This window comes from Trichomycterus rosablanca, chromosome 3 (genome assembly GCF_030014385.1).
Source record: "Trichomycterus rosablanca isolate fTriRos1 chromosome 3, fTriRos1.hap1, whole genome shotgun sequence".
Classification (NCBI taxonomy): domain Eukaryota; kingdom Metazoa; phylum Chordata; class Actinopteri; order Siluriformes; family Trichomycteridae; genus Trichomycterus; species Trichomycterus rosablanca.
Genome location: NC_085990.1, coordinates 24,275,617 through 24,297,727, shown reverse-complemented (window position 1 = coordinate 24,297,727; position 22,111 = coordinate 24,275,617). Strand labels below are relative to the sequence as shown.

The 22,111-nt window shown below is 38.4% G+C and overlaps 1 protein-coding gene across 2 annotated transcripts in view; it reads left to right on the top strand.

Annotated features, from left to right (window-relative positions):
* Positions 1–18,131: 18,131 nt before the first annotated feature.
* The window catches only part of ntng1a (netrin g1a), a 241,765-nt gene continuing 237,785 nt past the window's right edge, over positions 18,132–22,111 (top strand). For both annotated transcript variants that reach the window (XM_062991104.1, XM_062991103.1), the window contains exon 1: positions 18,132–18,343. The gene's annotated coding sequence lies outside the window, so the exon portion shown is untranslated. The remainder of the gene's footprint in view (positions 18,344–22,111) is intronic.

The following is a 22,111-nucleotide window of genomic DNA, read 5'->3' as shown; positions in this document are numbered from 1 at the left end:
CATCTATCTCCTATTTTTGCTAAGGATGGACTTTTGGGGCTGTGTTTCTATCAGGAATGTTTGTATTCGGATGTAGATAAGATCAGCTGGTTAAAATGAAATAAATGTTCTGGCTATATTATAAGAGACAGTGGGGACACATCACCAAATAGTGAGCATTACTGTAGGGTACCGAATCTAAAATTAGCACAAATCCATGCAAAACAGGAAATCGTTCTTCAGCTCCTGAGTAAATCCACCATGCCACTGGCTTCTTCATAATCCTTTCCCAGTCATGCACTTCTGGATTACTCTCACTTGTAATTCCTTTTTGGGTATTGTTTTTGCTTAATATAATATTTCAATTTGGTGAAGGGCTGCTTAGGGAGGTTAGGAGACCATTGAGGGGTTCTCAGGCGACTCTGGAGAGACGCTATGCTGCCACTAACAAATGCCAAATTGCTTTTTATTATAAGAATGAAAGAATATAAGTCTTTTTTTACTTTTACATCATTAATACCTTCATTATTTGAGCAGCACAGTGGTACAACGACGAGTGCTGCACAGTGTACGATTCTCAAAATGTCTCAAATGTCCTGTCGCTTTGGGACACCTACAGTGCAAGCTTTGTTTAATTTTTGTATGGATTCTTCTTTCAACATTCACTATGGAAAAATCCTATAGTAAAACACTATAGTACCTGATACATTCATACCAGTACGTCATGATGCTACCAGACTAGAGTCATTTTAGTGCTGAGAAGTGTCACACCCGAAAAACATCTACAAACTTGTATGTAACTAAACATAGACCTACGTAGAAAAGACCTACAATGTTTTACTGATCAACTTTGTTGTATTTTGTAAATAAAACCAAAAAAAGAATTAAATGCCTGCAAACCACAGTTGAATGTATGTAACCTTAGAGTGCTCACATGGCATTGCATGAGAATCTGTCATGCTACTGTGAGAAATATAGCCACTTCAGAAAACCGTTACTGCTTAACCTTACAGACGGACTGAAAGACAGGGGGGAAATTAATGCAGGGTTTTTCAGGTCTAAAGCAAAAAGAACTATCCTAACTGTTATTAGCTAAATCTGTCACAGTATGGGGGTGCAACAGTGGCAACAGCACAGGTTTAAAGGTATTATGAAAGCAGAGATGTATATTAGAATTTTAAAGAGGCATATGCTGCCATCAAGGTGACATCCTTTCCCAGCAAGTCTAGAAGTCTATCTACGTAACACAATGGGTCTGTTCGAAAACCTAGTGAGCAGCCTTGCTGTCTTACTGCCTACATAGGCAGCTGCCTAAGTAGAGAGGATTGTAATGTCATCGACTTATAAGTCAGGTTATTAGACAGCGATTCCATCAGTTTGCGCTTACTAAGCTAACACAGTTAGCCTCATGCCATCCAAACCAATGGGATGAGGTGGCACAACGCACTAGCATGTCGACTAACATTTCCCTCTGTGTACCGAAAACGGTTAAATGTGCTGACAAGCCCGAATTTGTAAATAAATGACTCTTGTTCAAGTTCATACAAATTAAACATCAATGATAATTTATTTATGTTTAAAAATAACTCTGTTCGTTGCTCCGCACCATACAGCATTTTTTTTTGTGCCGCATTGAATGCTGGGATTGCCTTCACCGCTAAGGCAGCATCAGATGCTCCCTTGTTATTCTGTCAAAATACCGTTTAGATTCAAGGTGCCTCATTAGACAGCATTTTAAGGCATCTAAGAATTCAAACAGCCTCCTTCTTGGGAGTGCGCATAGGATGACGTAAAATGCTGTCTATGTAGAGAGCTCACTAGGTTTTCGAACACACCCAATGCCTCATTCTGCACTTGCTACAAAAGCATGGTTCAAAGAGTCCATGTGCTTGACTGGCCTGCCTGCAGTCCAGACCTATCTCCTATCAAACATGTATGGTACAGCATAAAGAAGGGAACCAGACAATGCCAACCATGGACTTCTGATCAGCTGAAAGCTTGTATCAAGCAAGAGTGGGCAAAAATTCCAGCTTAATGCAACAATTAACAATTAATGGCCTCAGTTCCAAAACCATTAAAAAGTCTCATTAATAGGAAGGGTGAGGGAACAGATTAATAAACTTGTGGCAGCTTTTTTAAGGTGGGTTGCAGGCATTAAATTCTAAATTTGTTTGTATTTCCAAAATGTAATAAAGTTGATCAGTAAAAACATTGGAGATGTTTCCTTTGTACTTAGTTAGTTAAATAACAATTCAAATTAACAGGTCACAGATTGTTCTTTTTACTGCAAAACTCACTGGTGTTCATTTTCTATTAATGGATGGGGTAGAAAGAGTTATACAATTTTTGGAGGATAGAAACATTCCACTGGGATTGGGTAATTAGTCCTAATAAATTTGTTTGGACTTGAATTAACAGTCCCAAAACCATAATCATATTAATATCATCATATTTATTTTTCACTACTCCATTAACCATCTAGCCCATCTGCTTTTTTTTCTTGTTTACAGCACTTAACATTCTACTAATTATTTAACATTTATTTTATTTATTAAGATAAGGCAGGTTAAGATTTTAAAGCATGTTGCTGGTTGGCTAAATGTTTCTTTTGTTAACAGGACCCTCATGTGGTGCAGTGGTCTATTATGCTAGCCTACACCTGCTGAGACGCTAAATGGCATGTAAAGGACTCGATATGAAAAAAAAAATCTCTGGTCTGCTGATACATGAACTGAACTTTTTGGACAGAACAGCAAGCACTATGACTTGCAAAAAACAGGCACTGCAGATCACCTGGGTAATACCATTTCTACAGTGAAACATGGTGGTGGTAGCATCATGCTATGGGGGTGCTTCTCAATTATTATTTCCAATAATTAAACTATAGTCTTTTAAAAAGTACTTGATTCATAAGTGGTATGTATACTAAGACAAAAGTATAAAAACTATAAATATATTTAAATATATACACGATCAGCCATAACATTAAAACCACCTCCTTGTTTCTACACTCACTGTCCATTTTATCAGCTCCACTTACCATATAGAATCACTTTGTAGTTCTACAATTACTGACTGTAGTCCATCTGTTTCTCTGCATGCTTTGTTAGCCCCCTTTCATGATGTTCTTCAATGGCCAGGACCCCAACAGGACCACTACAGAGTAGGTATTATTTGGGTGGTGGATCATTCTCAGCACTGCAGTGACACTGACATGGTGGTGGTGTGGTAGTGTATGTTGTGCTGGTATGAGTGGATAAGACACAGAAATGCTGCTGGAGTTATTAAACACCTCACTCTCACTGCTGGGTCTAGAAGATGACCAACTCAAACAGCAGCAATAGATGAGCGATCGTCTCTGACTTTACATCTACAAGGTGGACCAACTAGGTAGGAGTGTCTAATAGAGTGGACAGTGAGCATACCAGCACAACACACACTAACACACCACCACCATGTCAGTGTCACTGCAGTGCTGAGAATGATCCACCACCTAAATAATACCTACTCTGTGGTGGTCCTGTGGGGGTCCTGACTATTGAAGAACAGGGTGAAAGCAGGATAAAAAAGTATGTAGAGAAATAGATGGACTACAGTCAGTAATTGTAGAACTACAAAGTGCTTCTATATGGTAAGTGGAGCTGATAAAATGAACAGTAAGCGTAGAAACAAGGAAGTGGTTTTAATGTCATGGCTAATCTGTGTATATTTAAAGTACCTTTTTCTCTGGAACTAAAAAAAACATAGTTTCTGGCAGTTTTCTCATTATCAGCTACTATACTGCACTTTTCTTATTTTCTACTTCACGTTCTAGTATGTCGTTGTATCCAATGAATATGAATATGGAGCTTTTACGCAAACAAGTAGATTATGTTTATACTGCATCAGCAATCTCCATATTTCTAGATTCTTGCTGTCTACATTGTTGTGGTCAGAGCCGTAGATAGAGAGAGTTGCGACACTCCTTGATCTCGCGTGGTTCATGTCACCCTCCAATAGTTCCAAACAAACCCGGCGCTGTCATGTTCTCATATGGTACAGGCAGCAGTAAATGAAATATTAAACAGCAAATAATAAACATTTGTACAATTTCTGGGTATTTTCAACTGCGTTTACATTTACTGCATCTGCTTTAATGTCAATTTGATATATGAAGTGGAAGATTGATGTTTATAATGACTTGTTAATAGGTCGTTCTTGTTAACACACAGTACATTATATTAGCATACATTACATAATGCGATATCATTAAGTAGTAGAGACAATATACAGTACAGAGATTAAAGTTTTTTTATGTTTTGTTTTTTACATAAACTAATCTCCCTTCACTTTCCTGAGGATTCATAATAATAATCATTTTGGCTAAACACTAAGCCATGTGGCTGGATTCATAAGGTTTACCTGCACTGAATGAACAGATTCATAAACACACTACCGTACCTTTAACATTATAGTGCAGGTACATGAAATAGCATTAATTCATCTCTTATTTCATGAGTGATTAATCATTGATTCCTACATGTAATACATTAATGAATTTATTATGAATATGCACAAGTTCATTTTGTCTAATGTAAGTGGTGGACAAGGTACACAAACCATGTAGTTGAGTTAAAGTAGAGATATCCAAGGTAAAATATTACTCCAGTAAAGTAGTAGTAAAAGTAAAAATAATCTTTACACTCACTTGAGTAAAAGTACTAAAGTATTTACCTTCAAATGTACTTAAGTATGAAAGTAAAAGTAGCATGATTTATTATGGCTCTAATGTTTTCTTATCATTTCTCTAACAAGACTCTTGATTAATCAACTTATTTTAGGTGAAAAGACTCTAGTGTCATTAATTAAGCTTAACTGACTAAGCTAAATTCGGTTATACCTATTAATTAAAATAAACATGTACCATTTAGTGCTGAGCAAATGCTAAACAATAACAGTATTAAGTATATTAATGACATCAAATTCATTATTTTTTTTTAAAACAAAGCAACATACAGCTGAAAATGCTTGCTAAGTAGTGGAAATGAATGGGGCTCTATGAGTTGTTTGGAACTTTTGAGCAGCCCATGATGCGGAAGCTGCGCAGAAAAAATGTCCCGCCCCCCTTACAATGGTTCCCTATGGGAGTGTCGCCACTCTGTTCTCTCTACCGCTCTGGTTGTGGTATGTACAGTGGTGTTCAAAAAAATAGCAGTGATTTTAAAAAAGCGAATAAAGCACAAAATCATTATAATAACTTTTATTTCCATAAATGCAAATGCCCTGAAAATACTCCACTTTCAATTCTAAATCAAAACATTAACAAAATTTAGTCAGTTTGTGTCAATCCTTTACAGAAAATTAAGAAAAATGAATATTAGGCTGTTCAAAATAATAGCAGTGCCAGCATTTTTCTTTAAAAACTCAAAAAATGTATCTATAACATGAAAAAATGTTTGAGGTTTCACTTTACTTTAAATTACTGAACTAATATTTAGTGGCATAACAATTGTTTCCGAGATCTGTGTTGCATGGAGTCGACCAACTTCTGGCACCTCTGAACAGGTATTCCAGTCCAGGATGATTAGACTACATTCCACAGTTCTTCTGCAATTTTGGGTCTTGCCTCAAAAAAACGTGTTTCAGACGTCAGCCCACAAGTTCTCTATGGGATTGAAGTCAGGGGATTGGGCTGGTCACTCTATTACCTCAATCTTGTTTGTCTGTAACCAAGATGTTTTGGGTCATTGTCATGTTGAAACACCCATTTTAAGGACATTTCTTCTTCGACATAGGGCAACATGATCTGCTCAAGTATTCTGATATATTTAAACTGATCCATGATCCCTCGTATGCGATAAATAGGCGTAACACCATGGTATGAGAAACATCCCCATATCATCATTTTGTACCACCATGCTTTACTGTCTTCACAGTGAACTTTGGTTTGAATTCAGTGCTTGGGGGTCGTCTGACATACTGTCTACGGCCACTAGACCCAAATAGAACAATTTTGCTTTCACCAGTCCACAAAATGTTGAGCCATTTCTCTTTGGACCAGTCAATGTGTTCCTTGGCAAATGTTAACCCATTCAGGAAACGTCTTTTTCTTAACAACGGGACTTTGCAAGGAGTTCTTGCTGGTAAATCGGCTTCATTTAATCATCTTCTGTACTCACTGGTAACTTCAGATGTTCCTTGATCTTTCTGGAGGTGATCATTGACTGAGTATTTGCTATTTTGGCTAATCTTCGATCCAATTGAACAGTAGTTCCACACTTCCTTCCGTATATTTCAGGTTTTGGTTGTCACTTCAAGGCATTTGAGATCATTTTAGCTGAGCAGGCTATAATTTGCTACACTTCTCTGTATGTTTTTTCTCTCTACAATCAACTTTTTAATCAAAGTACGCTGTTCATCAGAACAATGTCTGGAACAACTCATTTTCCCCAGTATTTCAAAAGGAAATGTGCTATGACCAACCTGTGCAACATTTGCCACCCTCCTACCTTAAATAAGGGCCAAAATTGACACCCATTCTTCTGCAGAATGAATGACTTCACCAATTGAACTCCTCACTGCTATTATTTTGAACAACCCCCTTTCAATCAATGCTTCGATTACTCAGAATGAGTGGCATGCATGTCCTAATTGTTGGGTTTGTTTTGTTTTCATTACTCTACTACACTTTAAAGTCAATTTTTTGCTATGTAGAAATAGCATTTCTACTAAAAACAGTGATTTATCAGGTTAATGGTGTTGGACTGCTATTTGTTTTAACACTACTGTATATGTATAGTGCAGGTACTTTCTTTTTTGTGTGTACAGTTCAAAGTGTTTATTATTGTTGTTGTTTTAAACTACTGGTGGCCTCAATTTCCTTTGACATCCATTTATCCAAACATACATATATACATATGGAGAGCTATGGAGCATATTTTATGTAATATGTATTATCTCTGAGTTTAGAGGTGATTTAAGAACATCTTACACCAGCTAAACTGTGAGTAATTATAGGCATCAAGAAAAGTCTGAGCTCAGCTGAACACTGTGATCAGTGTGGGCTATACTGTATTCGGAGATCAGCAAGATATGACATATAGGGTTTGTAAAGTAATTAACAAGAATTCCTTATTTCTAAAATGTAAATTGGTACTGTTACTGTTACAACTGCTCTGTTTGTATAGTTTCAATTAGTTAAACACATGACGGTGAGGGAAAATTATTTTAAAAGCTACTAATAGCATCCTTCCAATATAGCTTCTTTGAAATAGAAATTTACTTCTAAAATTCTGTGCTGTGGTTGATGGATTGATAATGAATAACAAAATGAATAAGTAAAATGACTGGTGCATCAAAAGAAACCCACAAGCAGTTACTAAAAATAAGAATAAAATTAAAATGACTCTGGCAGTTTTCTTTTTCAATGTAGAGAATGATAAAGTAGTAGTTCAGTGTAAGTACTGCAGTAAATGTTTGGCAGTTTTCTGATTCTAGACCTGATGTTTATACTAAGTGTGTGAACTATTCCAACTTGTAAATCACTTTAATTGGCTTTACAGCTATGAACAGTACCTACTGCTAAAAACCATTAGCAAATTACTTTACAGTGCCAGACTGCAGCTTTCACCAATGATACATTGATTTGATACACACTTACGACTTGAGGTGTGGGGAGTATGTGAGAGAACCCCAACACAGTTTACATTATGTGGAAAACTAGGTAATTTTTTTATTTTTCATATGTTCTGCATGTGCAGTATAGAGCAAAATAAAAAATAGAATTAACATGTGGCTGGAATAGAATAAATACATTGATAGATGCAATATTTATATACGCTGATCAGCCATAACATTAAAACCACCTTCTTGTTTCTACACTCACTGTCCATTTTATCAGCTCCACTTACCATATAGAAGCACTTTGTAGTTCTACAATTACTGACTGTAGTTCATCTGTTTCTCTACATACTTTTTTTTTACCTGCTTTCACCCTGTTCTTCAGTGGTCAGGACCACTACAGAGTAGGTATGATTTAGGTGTTGGATCATTCTCAGCACTGCAGTGACAATGACATGGTGGTGGTGTGTTAGTGTGTGTTGTGCTGGTATAAGTGGATCGGACACAGCATCGCTGCTGGAGTTTTTAAATACTGTGTCCACTTACTGTCCACTCTATTAGATACTCCTACCTAGTTGGTTCATCTTGTAGATGTAAAGTCAGAGACCAACTCAAACAGCAGCAACAGATGAGAGATCGTCATCTTCTAGACCTTCATCAGTGGTCACAGGACGCTGCCCACGGGGCGCTGTTGGCTGGATATTTTTGGTTGGTGGACTATTCTCAGTCCAGCAGTGACAGTGATGTGTTTAAAATATACATCAGCGCTGCTGTGAATGACCCACCACCCAAATAATACCTACTCTGGTAGGTGTCCTGGGAGAGTCCTGACCATTAAAGAACAGGGTGAAAGGAGGCAAACAAAGCATGCAGAGAAACAGATGGACTACAGTCAGTAATTGTAGAACTACAAAGTGCTTCTATATGGTAAGTGGAGCTGATAAAATGGACAGTGAGGGTAGAAACAAGGAGGTGGTTTTAATGTTATGGCTGACTGGTGTATATACAGTGTATCACAAAAGTGAGTACACCCCTCACATTTCTGCAGATATTTAAGTATATCTTTTCATGGGACAACACTGACAAAATGACACTTTGACACAATGAAAAGTAGTCTGTGTGCAGCTTATATAACAGTGTAAATTTATTCTTCCCTCAAAATAACCCAATATACAGCCATTAATGTCTAAACCACCGGCAACAAAAGTGAGTACACCCCTAAGAGACTACACCCCTAAATGTCCAAATTGAGCACTGCTTGTCATTTTCCCTCCAAAATGTCATGTGATTTGTTAGTGTTACTAGGTCTCAGGTGTGCATAGGGAGCAGGTGTGTTCAATTTAGTAGTACAGCTCTCACACTCTCTCATACTGGTCACTGAAAGTTCCAACATGGCACCTCATGGCAAAGAACTCTCTGAGGATCTTAAAAGACGAATTGTTGCGCTACATGAAGATGGCCAAGGCTACAAGAAGATTGCCAACACCCTGAAACTGAGCTGCAGCACATTGGCCAAGATCATCCAGCGTTTTAAAAGAGCAGGGTCCACTCAGAACAGACCTCGCGTTGGTCGTCCAAAGAAGCTGAGTGCACGTGCTCAGCGTCACATCCAACTGCTGTCTTTGAAAGATAGGCGCAGGAGTGCTGTCAGCATTGCTGCAGAGATTGAAAAGGTGGGGGGTCAGCCTGACAGTGCTCAGACCATACGCCGCACACTACATCAAATTGGTCTGCATGGCTGTCACCCCAGAAGGAAGCCTCTTCTGAAGTCTCTACACAAGAAAGCCCGCAAACAGTTTGCTGAAGACATGTCAACAAAGGACATGGATTACTGGAACCATGTCCTATGGTCTGATGAGACCAAGATTAATTTGTTTGGTTTAGATGGTCTCAAGCATGTGTGGCGGCAATCAGGTGAGGAGTACAAAGATAAGTGTGTCATGCCTACAGTCAAGCATAGTGGTGGGAATGCCATGGTCTGGGGCTGCATGAGTGCAGCAGGTGTTGGGGAGTTACATTTCATTGAGGGACACATGAACTCCAATATGTACTGTGAAATACTGAAGCAGAGCATGATCCCCTCCCTCCGGAAACTGGGTCGCAGGGCAGTGTTCCAGCATGATAATGACCCCAAACACACCTCTAAGACGACCACTGCTTTATTGAAGAGGCTGAGGGTAAAGGTGATGGACTGGCCAAGCATGTCTCCAGACCTAAACCCAATAGAACATCTTTGGGGCATCCTCAAGCGGAAGGTGGAGGAGCGCAAAGTCTCGAATATCCGCCAGCTCCGTGATGTCGTCATGGAGGAGTGGAAAAGCATTCCAGTGGCAACCTGTGAAGCTCTGGTAAACTCCATGCCCAGGAAAGTTAAGGCAGTTCTGGGAAATAATGGTGGCCACACAAAATATTGACACTTCAGGAACTTTCACTAAGGGGTGTACTCACTTTTGTTGCCGGTGGTTTAGACATTAATGGCTGTATATTGAGTTATTTTGAGGGAAGAATAAATTTACACTGTTATATAAGCTGCACACAGACTACTTTTCATTGTGTCAAAGTGTCATTTTGTCAGTGTTGTCCCATGAAAAGATATACTTAAATATCTGCAGAAATGTGAGGGGTGTACTCACTTTTGTGATACACTGTATATATATATAGGGCACTTGGGTGGCGCAGCAGTCTTTTATGCTATCCCATCACCACTGAGATCCAGGTTTGAATTCCAGCAGGTGCTATTGGCTGGCAGGGTGCCTATGCAGACTATCTGCAATGACTCAGGTGGTGGCCGAAGCCCAGCAATATATGGGAGCCTTGTCCAGGGTGTGTTCCTGTCTTGTGCCCAGTGTTTCTGGGTAGAACCTGGACCCACCATGACCTAGCCCAGGATAAAATGGTCACTAGGCTGACTTAAGTAACATAACCGAGTCATGATGCCAATCCATCACAGCGTTTTCATCCCAAATGTGCTGAATGCTATTAAGTTAAAGGATCTGTGCTGGCCAGTCAAGTTCTTCTACACCACACTTGCCAAACCATTTCTTTTTTAAAAGCTTGCTTTGCACATCAGGTATTACCATGCTCTTCTAACCTTTGGTGCAAAGTTAAAAGCACACAATTGTCTACAACATCAATGTAGAATTACAAATAATTTCACTAGAACTAAAAGGTCAAGGCCAAACCATGAAATACCATCCAGGACATTTTTATTACTCACCACACTTGCAGTTAGCACTTCAGTGGCCAAATGTGTGGCATCCACCAAGCCCCAATTTAGCAATCATACTACCAGATGGTGAAGCACGATTGAAGAATGTGTTTCTACTGCTCTATTCATAATGGCGTGCAATTCCAGCTGATATTTGGAATTGCACATTGAGATCCTAGGCTTCTATGGTATTTTATATATGCAGTTACAAACTCAAAGTCCATTTTTCCATAAAACAATCTAAAACAGATTCATCTGACTACAGACCACATTTCCATTGTCCTTTGGTCCATCTAAGAGAGCAAGAGAGCAGTGTTTTAGCATATAATTGATGTATGTCTTTTCTTTGTATGCAGTGGTAGAATGTGTTAAAATGGTTTTCAGAGGTACTCCAAAAACCCTGTGGCTATATTCATCAAAGCACCATGACAGATTATCGTCCAATAGCGTGTGAGGGCTCAAATGTCATGCACAAGAGTGGTTTTAGCTCTACATGGACTAAGCTTTTTCCACATTCTTTGAATCTTTTCACAATATTGTAGATAATAGATGGTGAAATACCAATAATATTTATACTAAGAAATATTCTGTCACAATTCTGTCACTATGTTTTGCATAGTGGTCTTCTAGACATCTTCTAGACCTTCATCAGTGTTCACAGGAAGCTGCCTACAGGGCACTGTTGGCTGGATATTTTTTTGTTTGCTTGCTATTCTCAGTCCAGCAGTGACAGTGAGGTGTTTAAAAACTCTATCAGCGCTGCTGTGTCCTATCCACTTATACCAGCACAACACACACTAACACACCACCACCATGTCAGTGTCACTGCAGTGCTGAGAATGACCCACCACCCAATAATACCTACTCTGAAGTGGTCCTGGGAGAGTCCTGACCATTGAAGAACGGCATGAAATGGGGCTAACAAAGCATGTGGAAAAAACAGATGAACTACAGTCAGTAATTGCAGAACTACAAAGTGCTTCTATATGGTAAGTGGAGCTGATAAAATGGACAGTGAATATAGAAACAAGGAGGTGGTTTTAATGCTATGGCTGATAGTTTGTTAGCTAGGTGTAAATCTTTTGTGAATGGGGGCTGTCGGATTGAAGTTAGAGATCTGTCTGAAACCCTTCCAGTGGTAATTTATTTTCTGAAAATTACTGTTGAAGTATCAAAGAACAGTCAGTACAGAAGCATTTCTCACCTCCTTGCCAAACCGGTATTTATCCTCTTTAAACCGACCCTTGTCCCTACTCCAAAATGCTTCATCCTTAACTGCCCGTGCTAAGCTGTAAACCAGGGTTAGTGTGTGATGTATGATGAAACACTTTCTGTGTATTTGTCCAGACAGTTGGTAGCAGGTTGAAAAACATCCCTGTCCATATAGTCTAAGCATGCTCGAAGATTTTCTGTGGCTTTGGTGGTCCGTCCACTTCTTAGGTGTCCTCACAATCATTGTATGCAGGGATCAGGTGAACCATGACGTAGTCGAGGTTCCCAGTGGAGTTCAGAACAAGGCGTGGCATGCACTGTTGATTGTGGTGTAACAGAGATGAAGAGTTTCTCTCACTGATCGGGCATTTAATGTGTTGGCGGTATTTGGGTCTGAAGGTGTCTGTACCACCTCTATTATCTGTTTCGCGAGCGTGCGCTGTACCTCTGCTGTGCGCTGCGCATGCGGTGGAATGTAGACGCCGATCAGAACAAATGAAGCGAACTCGCGTGGAAATGAACATGGTTTTCAGTTAAACATCACAGTTTCCAGAACAGGAGAACAGTGTTGCACAGTTAATGTCACATCAATGAACGAGACACTGTTATTATAAAAACAGATACCTCCACTGTTCTCTTTGCCGGATAGCTCTGTGTCGCAATCCGCTCTGAACAGCTGACAGCAGGAAGCCTGACAGCTGCAGCTCAAACTCCGGTATTAATCGACACAGCCACGTTTCCGTGATGCACATATATGAGGAGAATATGAGGAAAGGTCTCTATTTTTGCTCGCTCACAAGTACCTAAAGTTAATCTAGTTTGCTGCATACTGAACGCACGTTTATAAGAAATATTCCCTGTAACGGAGTTCGCAGACCGCGTCTCCAAAGAGCGCACCATTCTATGCGCATGTGTCATTCTACTCTTCTCCAGCGGTTCACTGCGTGCACAATGCAAAGCGCACTTTTGAACAAAATGTCCAGTAATTCCGCAGATGGCACGAGAAAGTTGGGAATTAGGTCCTTAAAGGTTGTTTTCTTGACGTTCAGGACGTTTTTTCTAGTGTAAGATCTCATACCATAACAGCATGATACTAAATTTACAAGCACAACAATTAAACATAAGGTGCACCAACCCACAGTGACAGTCATCTACAACGCGATCACTATAATGAAGGTCGATCCCCAGGTGGGGCGGTACGGGTCCTTTCTGTGTGGAGTTTGCATGTTCTCCCCGTGTCTGCGTGGGTTTCCCCCGGGTGCTCCGGTTTCCTCCCACAGTCCAAAGACATGCAAGTGAGGTGAATTGGAAATACGAAATTGTCCATGACTGTGTTTGATATAACCTTGAGAAGTGATGAAGCTTGTGTAACGAGTAACTACCGTGTGTCTGTCATGAATGTAACCAAAGAGTGTAAAACATGACGTTAAAATCCTAATAAACAAACAAACAAACAAACTATAATAAAGGTAGTATAGAATAGTACAATTGCATTGTCATTTAATAGAACTTGTTTTACTAGTGGTGTTTGTGCCTCTCCTGAGGGCATGCGGCACGGTGGCTTAGTGGGTAGCACTGTCGCCTCACAGCAAGAAGGTCCTGGGTTCGATCCCCAGGTGGGATGGTCCGGGTCCTTTCTGTGCGGAGTTTGCATGTTCTCCCCGTGTCCGTGTGGGTTTCCTTTCCTGGGGGCATGTTTTTGGACTGTGGGAGGAAACCGGAGCACCCAAAGGTTTCCTCCCACAGTCCAAAAACATGCCACCAGGCTAACTGGAAACACTGAATTGTCCTATAGATACCTGTCCTATAGATACCTAGCCGCTAGATGCACAAACCCAAGCCTGGATAAAATAGGGAGGGTTGTGTCAGGAAGGGCATCCGGCGTAAAAATTGTGCCAAATCAATGCGGATCATGATCCGCCGAGAGCCGACCCCACAACCGAATGGGACAAAGGCAGAGGAAGAAGAAGAAGTTTGTGCCTCTCCTTGCATGTTACGCCCTGATTTTTCCTGCTACTGGTCACATTAATGTAAAGAACCAGACTAAACTTCACACTCCAAGTTGAATGCATATAAGAGACTGTTAACATTGTAATAGCAATACACTAAGTATACATTTTCTCTGTCCTTTTAAGTTAATCACCTTTTTATAAAGTATTTCAATTAAACACATTTGAACTTACATCACTGTTTTGTTGATAGTTTGTTAACATAATAATACAACACATGTTGTGCAGCTTGGTCGAGCAGGGTGAAGTTTAGGTACTTGGGCTGTTTAATGGAACCAATCCACAAGCTGAATGTTTTTGCAGGTAAATGGAAATCATATTTTCCTGAAGGAAACCTGCATGCATATTCCTAGGAATCTACCAAACTCCTTCCTGTCATTGACAAATGGCAGGGTATAAACCCAGACCCCCAGAACACGGTGATGTGCATTGCAAACAACAGTATATGGCATTAACTTAAACAAATTCCAAATAATTTTACTGAATGAATAACCAGTGAAGGTATAGTTAGTAATTCAATATATGTACGTACAGTACATGTAAACACCAAACATTATGAACACTCGTATTGCTGCTGCTGCTTCATGATGTGATCTGTGGGACTTGTTTAGGCACTTGTGTGAGTTAGATGTCACAGTTGATGTCACATGGAGCATAGCGCGGCTTTGCGTGGGAACCCAACACTGACAAGTGATAAGAAGCGGCCGCAGATTGGACATGTGTCGGAGGAGGTGTGTGTTAATCCTGCTTTCTTTGATCAGTTCAGGCACTGTGCACACGGTAACAGATTCATGGTCGGGAATTGGAAATGTATGCAAGATACGGGGGAAATCCAAGGGAAAAAGGAACTTATGAGATATGAAATGTTTTGCAAGCTTTACAAATTATTATTAAATTAATACAACATTTACAAAACATTTGGCTCATAATAATAGTTTATTTTATACACATAAACTAAATAGGGTTACTTGGGTTGCGCAGCCCACTACAGCTGAGATCAGGGCCGGCGCTAGGGGGGGGCTGAGGGGGGCATTGCCCCCCCAAATTGTGTCTTTGCCCCCCCAAGCACAATGCAAGCAACGGCTATTTTTAAAATGATCTCTGAACCAATCACAGAAATGCATTTTGTTTTACAGTGTGAAGATATTTCCTTGCTTATTCCTGATTGGCTCTTTGAGTCATATAAAAATCGGCAGACTGCCCCAAACAGTTCAGTTCGGCAGTATATGTTCTGTTAGTGTGAGCGAGAGGCAGGTATACTGGTAAACACTTTTTTTTAACAGAATTAGTATTCTTTTGTTTTCTTTATATTTTAATTTCCCAATAATATAAATATTCTCACTCATTCCTATTTTCACGTTTGAATATTCTCAGTCTGTGTGTAGGTACATTTGTCAGCTTTGACTTAAATTTGTATTAAAGCCTTTCAAGAAATAGAGTTGTTCTATTAGTAATGGCAATTTAATTAAGGGGGCGTATTAAAATGAAATACAATTAGATAATCTTTTTTCTCCATTTACATAATCAACATGTATTTTTTAATCATTGGGTTTTAAGTTTAAGTTCGAAAACATGCATTTTTATTTCTTTACCTTATACATCACTTTAAGCCAGTATCAATAGCTTGGCTGTCATCATTCATGCACAAATCAAGCCTTGAATATATTTCTGGCTTCAAAAACATGACTATCAACATGCCCCCTCATTAGGTTTTACTGCCCCCACAAGCAAAGCAGTCCAGAACCGGGGCTGGCTGAGATCTAGACATGAATGGGGGGGTTGGGGCCAAAACAGCATATCCATTGGCATGTGCACTTGTCAGTGTGTTCTCAGTGCTGGTTCCAAGCCCCGATAAAACAAGGAGGGTTGCTCCAGGAAGGGCATCTAGTGAAAAACTGTTGCAAATCAGGTGACTCTGAATATGAAAGCACTTGAAAAAAAAAATTTCAAAAAATATCATCCAATCATAACAAAAATATATATTTTAAATATTTAGATATTTATGTTTTTTTTATGATTACCCTCCCCCCCAATCTAGTCATAATCAAATTACATTACTTACTTGTAATTTACTTGTAACTTATATGAGTTTCCCCCCTTTCCCTAACTTATATGAGTTTCCCATACTTGCTTGATGTTTAAATTTGGTCTGGGTGGCCCTAATTCTTTAGTTGCAAATTTATCCTGATTACTATGACGACTGAATGGCATTTCCCTTAATAACACGATGGAGTTGCTCCGAACTGAGGTAATGGTAGTCATGTTGACGAGATCGCTAGCTGCTCCAATTATCGCTAAACCAGGTTACATGTGACGCAAGCACATAAGTGCAAGCCCTCACGGAACCCATACAGATTGTATTGCAGTGCCTACAGTTCGAAAAAAAGTTCCTTAATATGAGAGTCTATCAGAGCAATCCTGGCTGAAATCGCCCAAAAGGGGCGGTACTGTACGGAACACAACTCGACGCTGATTGGACTACGATATTCAGAGGCAAGACCGACTGCAGAACAGTCACAGCTAGTTTAACACTGATTGAATGTGATAGAAAAATTTCTTCCCTTTCGCCCTTTGTTGGTGCGTCGCCCGATCGCCCTAAGGAACAAGCCACCCATGTTTAAAAGTCAGTTTTAAAACAAAATGTATTTCAGTTCTCACATAAGTAAATAGGTCCATCGACTACTAACTTGACCGTACAGAACCACTGAATGCAACTTAACTGTCTAAGAAAATAGCCTGTGTAAAATATCTACTTATATCTCATTTCTACCCATCATCCCTCACTCTCAACATTTGTGCTATTACAGTAAAGCTGATAAGGTATGTTTTCGTCATTTGATGACAAATACATTAAAAAGCTAGTAGCTACATACAACATTGAACGTAACTTTTAAGCTACCCTAACGATTAATAAGTTTCCAGCATATTTATACATTATTTTGGCAGAATTTACCTTAGCCTCAAATGTAATTTGAGAGTTTATTCCATTTGTTTGTTGGTCGTAATTTATCCTATGTAGCTCAATAAAAATGATTGGTCAACCGGATTTTAGCAGGGTAGGAACTGGCACAGTTGTCTTTGCATCAGCTATTTAGCTAGTGCTAATTTTCTTCTTTCGGCTGTTCTTGTTAGTAGTTTGAGTAGTAATCCAAGGTGTATTAACGCCTAACGCCACCGCAAAACTGATTACTTAAGAACAGAACAGAATAGAATCTTTATTGTCATTATTATACTCAGGTACAATGACATTTCGTGTGGCATCTCTTCTTTAGAAGTCCTGATTAGCATGAAGAATAATAAAAGATAAATAAATGGATTGAATTAATAATACGTGGCATATAACTTTCGTATTGCGATGTATTTTTACACCTTTTTGTACCCTCCTTAATGCGAATCGATTCTTAATCGAATCATTCAGTGGAAATAAAAGTCGGTCAAAAAGATTCAATTCAATCGTATCTGGGAATCGGTTTACTCAATTGACTCGCGTCAAAAGAGTTGTTCAAAAAGAACCGACTCTTTGGTGAATCTCCCGTAGACGTAACGTTTTTTGGGTGGGAGGTGGGGATGTGGGGAGCGAGTGTGTGGAGGGATGAAGGGATGGAGGGATGTGGATGAATGCGAATGTGACAGAGACAGAAGATTCAGATTGCCAGATCCTCGGCACCTATAACGACTCCGCGTCTCGTTTTGATTTCGCACAGAAGGAAAAGACGCTCGCGCACACACTCGCAGACGCGCGCGCACCGGGAGAAGGTGCGTTTATGCAGTGCATGACAGTCTACTCTTCTTGGACCGGGATTTGTCTTTTTTTCTTTCATTCTTTCTCTCGGGTGTTTTTTCTTCTCTAATATTCCCTTTTCAGGGGAGAGGGGATTTGCAAAGTCGAAATGCAAAGATCGATCCAAGCACGGGACATCAGCGAGAAGTTTCACCCAGACGTTTTGTCTGTATAAAAAGGGAATTTTGTTGGATTTGAAACACATCGGACAACAGTTTCTGATCTGTTTTCTCTCCTTGCGCTATTTATTTATCCTGAAACTGCGTTAATTTGGATCAGATCGCATCACGCTGGATTGACGTGCTGTCGGACACCCACGCCCCGTTTTCCTACTTTTAAATTAGTCAGCTCGTTTTAGGAGGGAGGGGTGTTGGTCATCAACTTTGGGTGATGCTTGCTGCCAGGCCGAGTTCACGTGTGTGAGCGTTTTACTGAGTCTGACTGTGTGTGTTTTCCCCCTCGACCTGATCGCATTAAGGAAAGCATCTTGCGCCTTCTTTTCCTGAACTTGTTGCACTATTTATTAACAAGAGGATTCAGCCAGATCACAATAATGTAAGTAACATACCAACCTGCAAACATGCATGCTTCTGATTTCTTAAATGTGTGTGTGTGTGTTTATGGCTTTCCCAGTAAACCTGTCAATATAGCCCAATGCATGTTTTGATTTTAGTAATGCATACACTATTTCATTAGAAACATAGTTTAAACACTGACAGTACTGGATAGAAAAATGAAAATGTAAGAGACGGAGTAAGGAATAGCCAGTACAAAACTCTTGCTGTTAGGGTCTAATGATGCGAGTGGCTCAGACTCAGAGATCCCGAGGTGTAGATTTAACACGTATAGTGAGCAATTAATTCATACCCAGCTGAATTAACATGTATAAATCAACACCTACCACGTTAATTAACCTTTTATTATAGAGGATGAATGAAGTAGTAAAGTGTGAATTTAATTGCAATCTGAAATAACACATATTCCACATAATAAAACTGAATAAATCCACAGGTATTATTAACACGTACAACCTTAAATTAAAACCTGCAGTGTTGGGTTAACTCCTACAGGAGCAAATAAACACTGACAGGGTATGATGACCATTTATAGGCTAACTTTGCAGCTGGAATGATTTATACTCTGTGATATAAGAATCAACCTGGTCATTCTTCATAGTGCACATGCACAGTGTTGAATCAACTTCTCATTTGGAATTACTGTACATCCTTACTACCAATAGGCATACATTCATCAATTGAAATCATTATCCACAAAACTAAAGTAACTTTTATGTTAAATTATGTTAATAAACCCTTACAGTGCTAGATTTATTTATCCTGTCAAGTACCAACATACGTAAAGGAATTAACACCTTCAGTGTTACATTAAGTGGCAGAGAAAATAGCATGCTGATGAATTTACAGCACCAAATAAATACAGTCAGGCAAAACCTACTGGATACACACCTCTATACACACTGTACCTACAGAATTCAGTGCGTGAATTAACACAAACATTATTAATTTAATTCACAACATAGCATTCCAGATACATCAAGGTACTGTAACCTACTGTGACAAATAAAATATTACATGTAGCCTTCAAATAAATGCTGTCAGGAATTAATCAGGTCTGGTTTTATATAATTACCTACGAGCTGTAAATAAATCTTACTGTAGATTGATGCCTACAGCTATGGATTCATTTCCAGCAGCAGATAAGGACATTCATAGTTCGGAGTTAATGTCTCTTACTGTCACTGTTGAATCCACTCATGCAGTGTAAGCAGAATAAGCCCTTATAGTAATAAAATATTGCATACAATGTCAAGCACACTATTTTACAGTGTGTATTAAAAATGGATGACTAGAGCATGGGTAACTAGTCATAACCCTATTACAGCACAAGATTTACAGCCTTGAATTAGCTTTAATTAACTTAATTGTTTTTTTGAATAAAATACCTACAATATGTAACAAATAACTTTAATAATAATCCAGATCTAAATACATTGCATAGTGATTACACATTGTTTCCAACTGCCTTAAATGAACATATTATTGTAAATAAACTGATTAGGGATGTGTTGTAGAGTATGTATTGTCATTTACAGTGTTGGCAACAGTGGAACTAGCTATGAACAATTACGGGAAACCTTAAATGGACACCATATGAAGTGTTGCATTCATTAAGGGTGTGAAATTAACACCAACAGTGATGGATTACCACTTGTAGTTTTTAACTGATACCTACAATCTGAAATGAGAACCATAATTATCTCACAGCGTGGACTTAAACCTACTGTAATGTGCTGAAGAAACAAATCAACTGATGGATTCATTCACGGCATGAATTTAATATACAAAGATTGGTTTTACTCAAAACAAATGACTTTAGGTTAATGTAGACGGCTAAATTAGCACACAGTTCTGAACTATCTTATATAAAGGCGTCAAGAATAATCCAACAGACTTAAACTGAAAACCTACGGTGATCCTTTACTAACTGTGTCTTTTATATTTATAAATATATTTTGGGTTTTTACTCAACATTGCTTAATTAGTCTGACATAATTGAGTGGACAATAATGAGTATATAAAAAATCATGATGGTAAATGAACACCTCCTAGTTTGTTAGCACTGTATTGAAGCATAGGATCGGTATTGAAAGTGTAGGACCTTGCACTGTGGTACTAAAACACTAAAACACAACACGCTTGGTTCCACGTGCCAGCTTTTATTACCCTCTCAAAAGTTGTGGTCAGCATGTCCAGTTCTACATTCCTGACTGTCATAACTACAAACATTTCCTTTCATATGCACTGTCATTAAATAAATTATTGTACTTTTTTTAACACTATGTTTAAAGCAGATAAATGGTTTAGGGATTTACTGATCATCGTACCTAGAAATTCAGCATTATTAGCACACTGTTTATTTTAGACGGCAATGCAAATTTCTGAAGTGGTGGGTACGATCTGTGACCACTGGTTTAACCTCATATGTGTAGAATTCTACAAATCAACACTCCATATCATGATTATTTCTCTGGTATGATAACATTGTTGATTTAGGACTGCAAAATCTATTTCAAATGAATAATCGTCTCATTTAAATCTGTACGAGGGAATTCAGGAATTCAGCGGATGTAGGTATTATATTGTAAATAAAAAAACCTAGATATAAGATAGCCTTTTATTATCCCACAGGGGGAAATTTGCATCATTACAGCAACTTAAAGAGATAAAGAGATATAGAAAAATGTTTATACATATATAAATAATAGAAATGTAGGAAATATAAAAAAATATAAAAATGACAAAAACAGTCTTTAACAGAAGTTAACAGATATTGCACCAACTGGTATGGCACAAAGTTCAACAAATGTTGTACTGTTTTAAACAGGTTTTGCACATGCTTCAAGTTTGCTTTAGATGAGCGCAGATATAAAGAACATAATTATTGTGATGGTGATTGTTTGTGTTTGGGGCGGTGCTGGTTATAGAGTCTGACAACAGAAGGAAGAAAGATTTTATGGCACGGTTGTTTCAGAGTTGATTCTATGAAGTCATGCTTTTTAAAATGTTTTTTTAATTTATTTATTTTTTTCTGTTAAGTCTAAGCTCAGGTCCCAGAAGTGCCCTGATGCAGAAATGTGGCCAGAGGCAGGGTCAGTGTAACAGTGCAACATGAATGAATAAATTTATGAATAAGTATTAAAATTCAGAGTTCACATTAATAATTTATAATTCTATAAGAAAAAATATATAAAATGTAGCTACATGTGAAAAAAAACAGATGTGATATACATTATTTTATCTTTTAATTATTTTATAGAACTTTAGTTATAGACCTTTATGGACCTTGATTCTAATGGTGATACTGCATAAATGTAAGTTATTCATTTGGACTAATGCATTTACAAAAAATGTCTGGGAACAGTAAAGAGACTCACAAAAGTTTGACTGCATCCAGGAGAAAGTTTAATCTGTAGGGATTTACAGCTATAGACGAATGACGCTTAGAGAAGTTATTATTATTATTATTATTGTATCCTAGTGTTAGGCAGGTGTAAGACTCCTGGGTGAAAAAAAACCAAAACCCAAAATTCCTTTTAACTGCAAACCTTAAAATAATAATAATAATAATAATAACAATGCTAATAACTACAATGATGATAATAATAATAATAATAATAACTAAAATGACAATAATAATAATAATTACTACAATGATAATAATAATAATAATAATAATGATAATAACTACAATGATAATAATAATAATTACTACAATGATGATAATAATAATAATAACAATAAT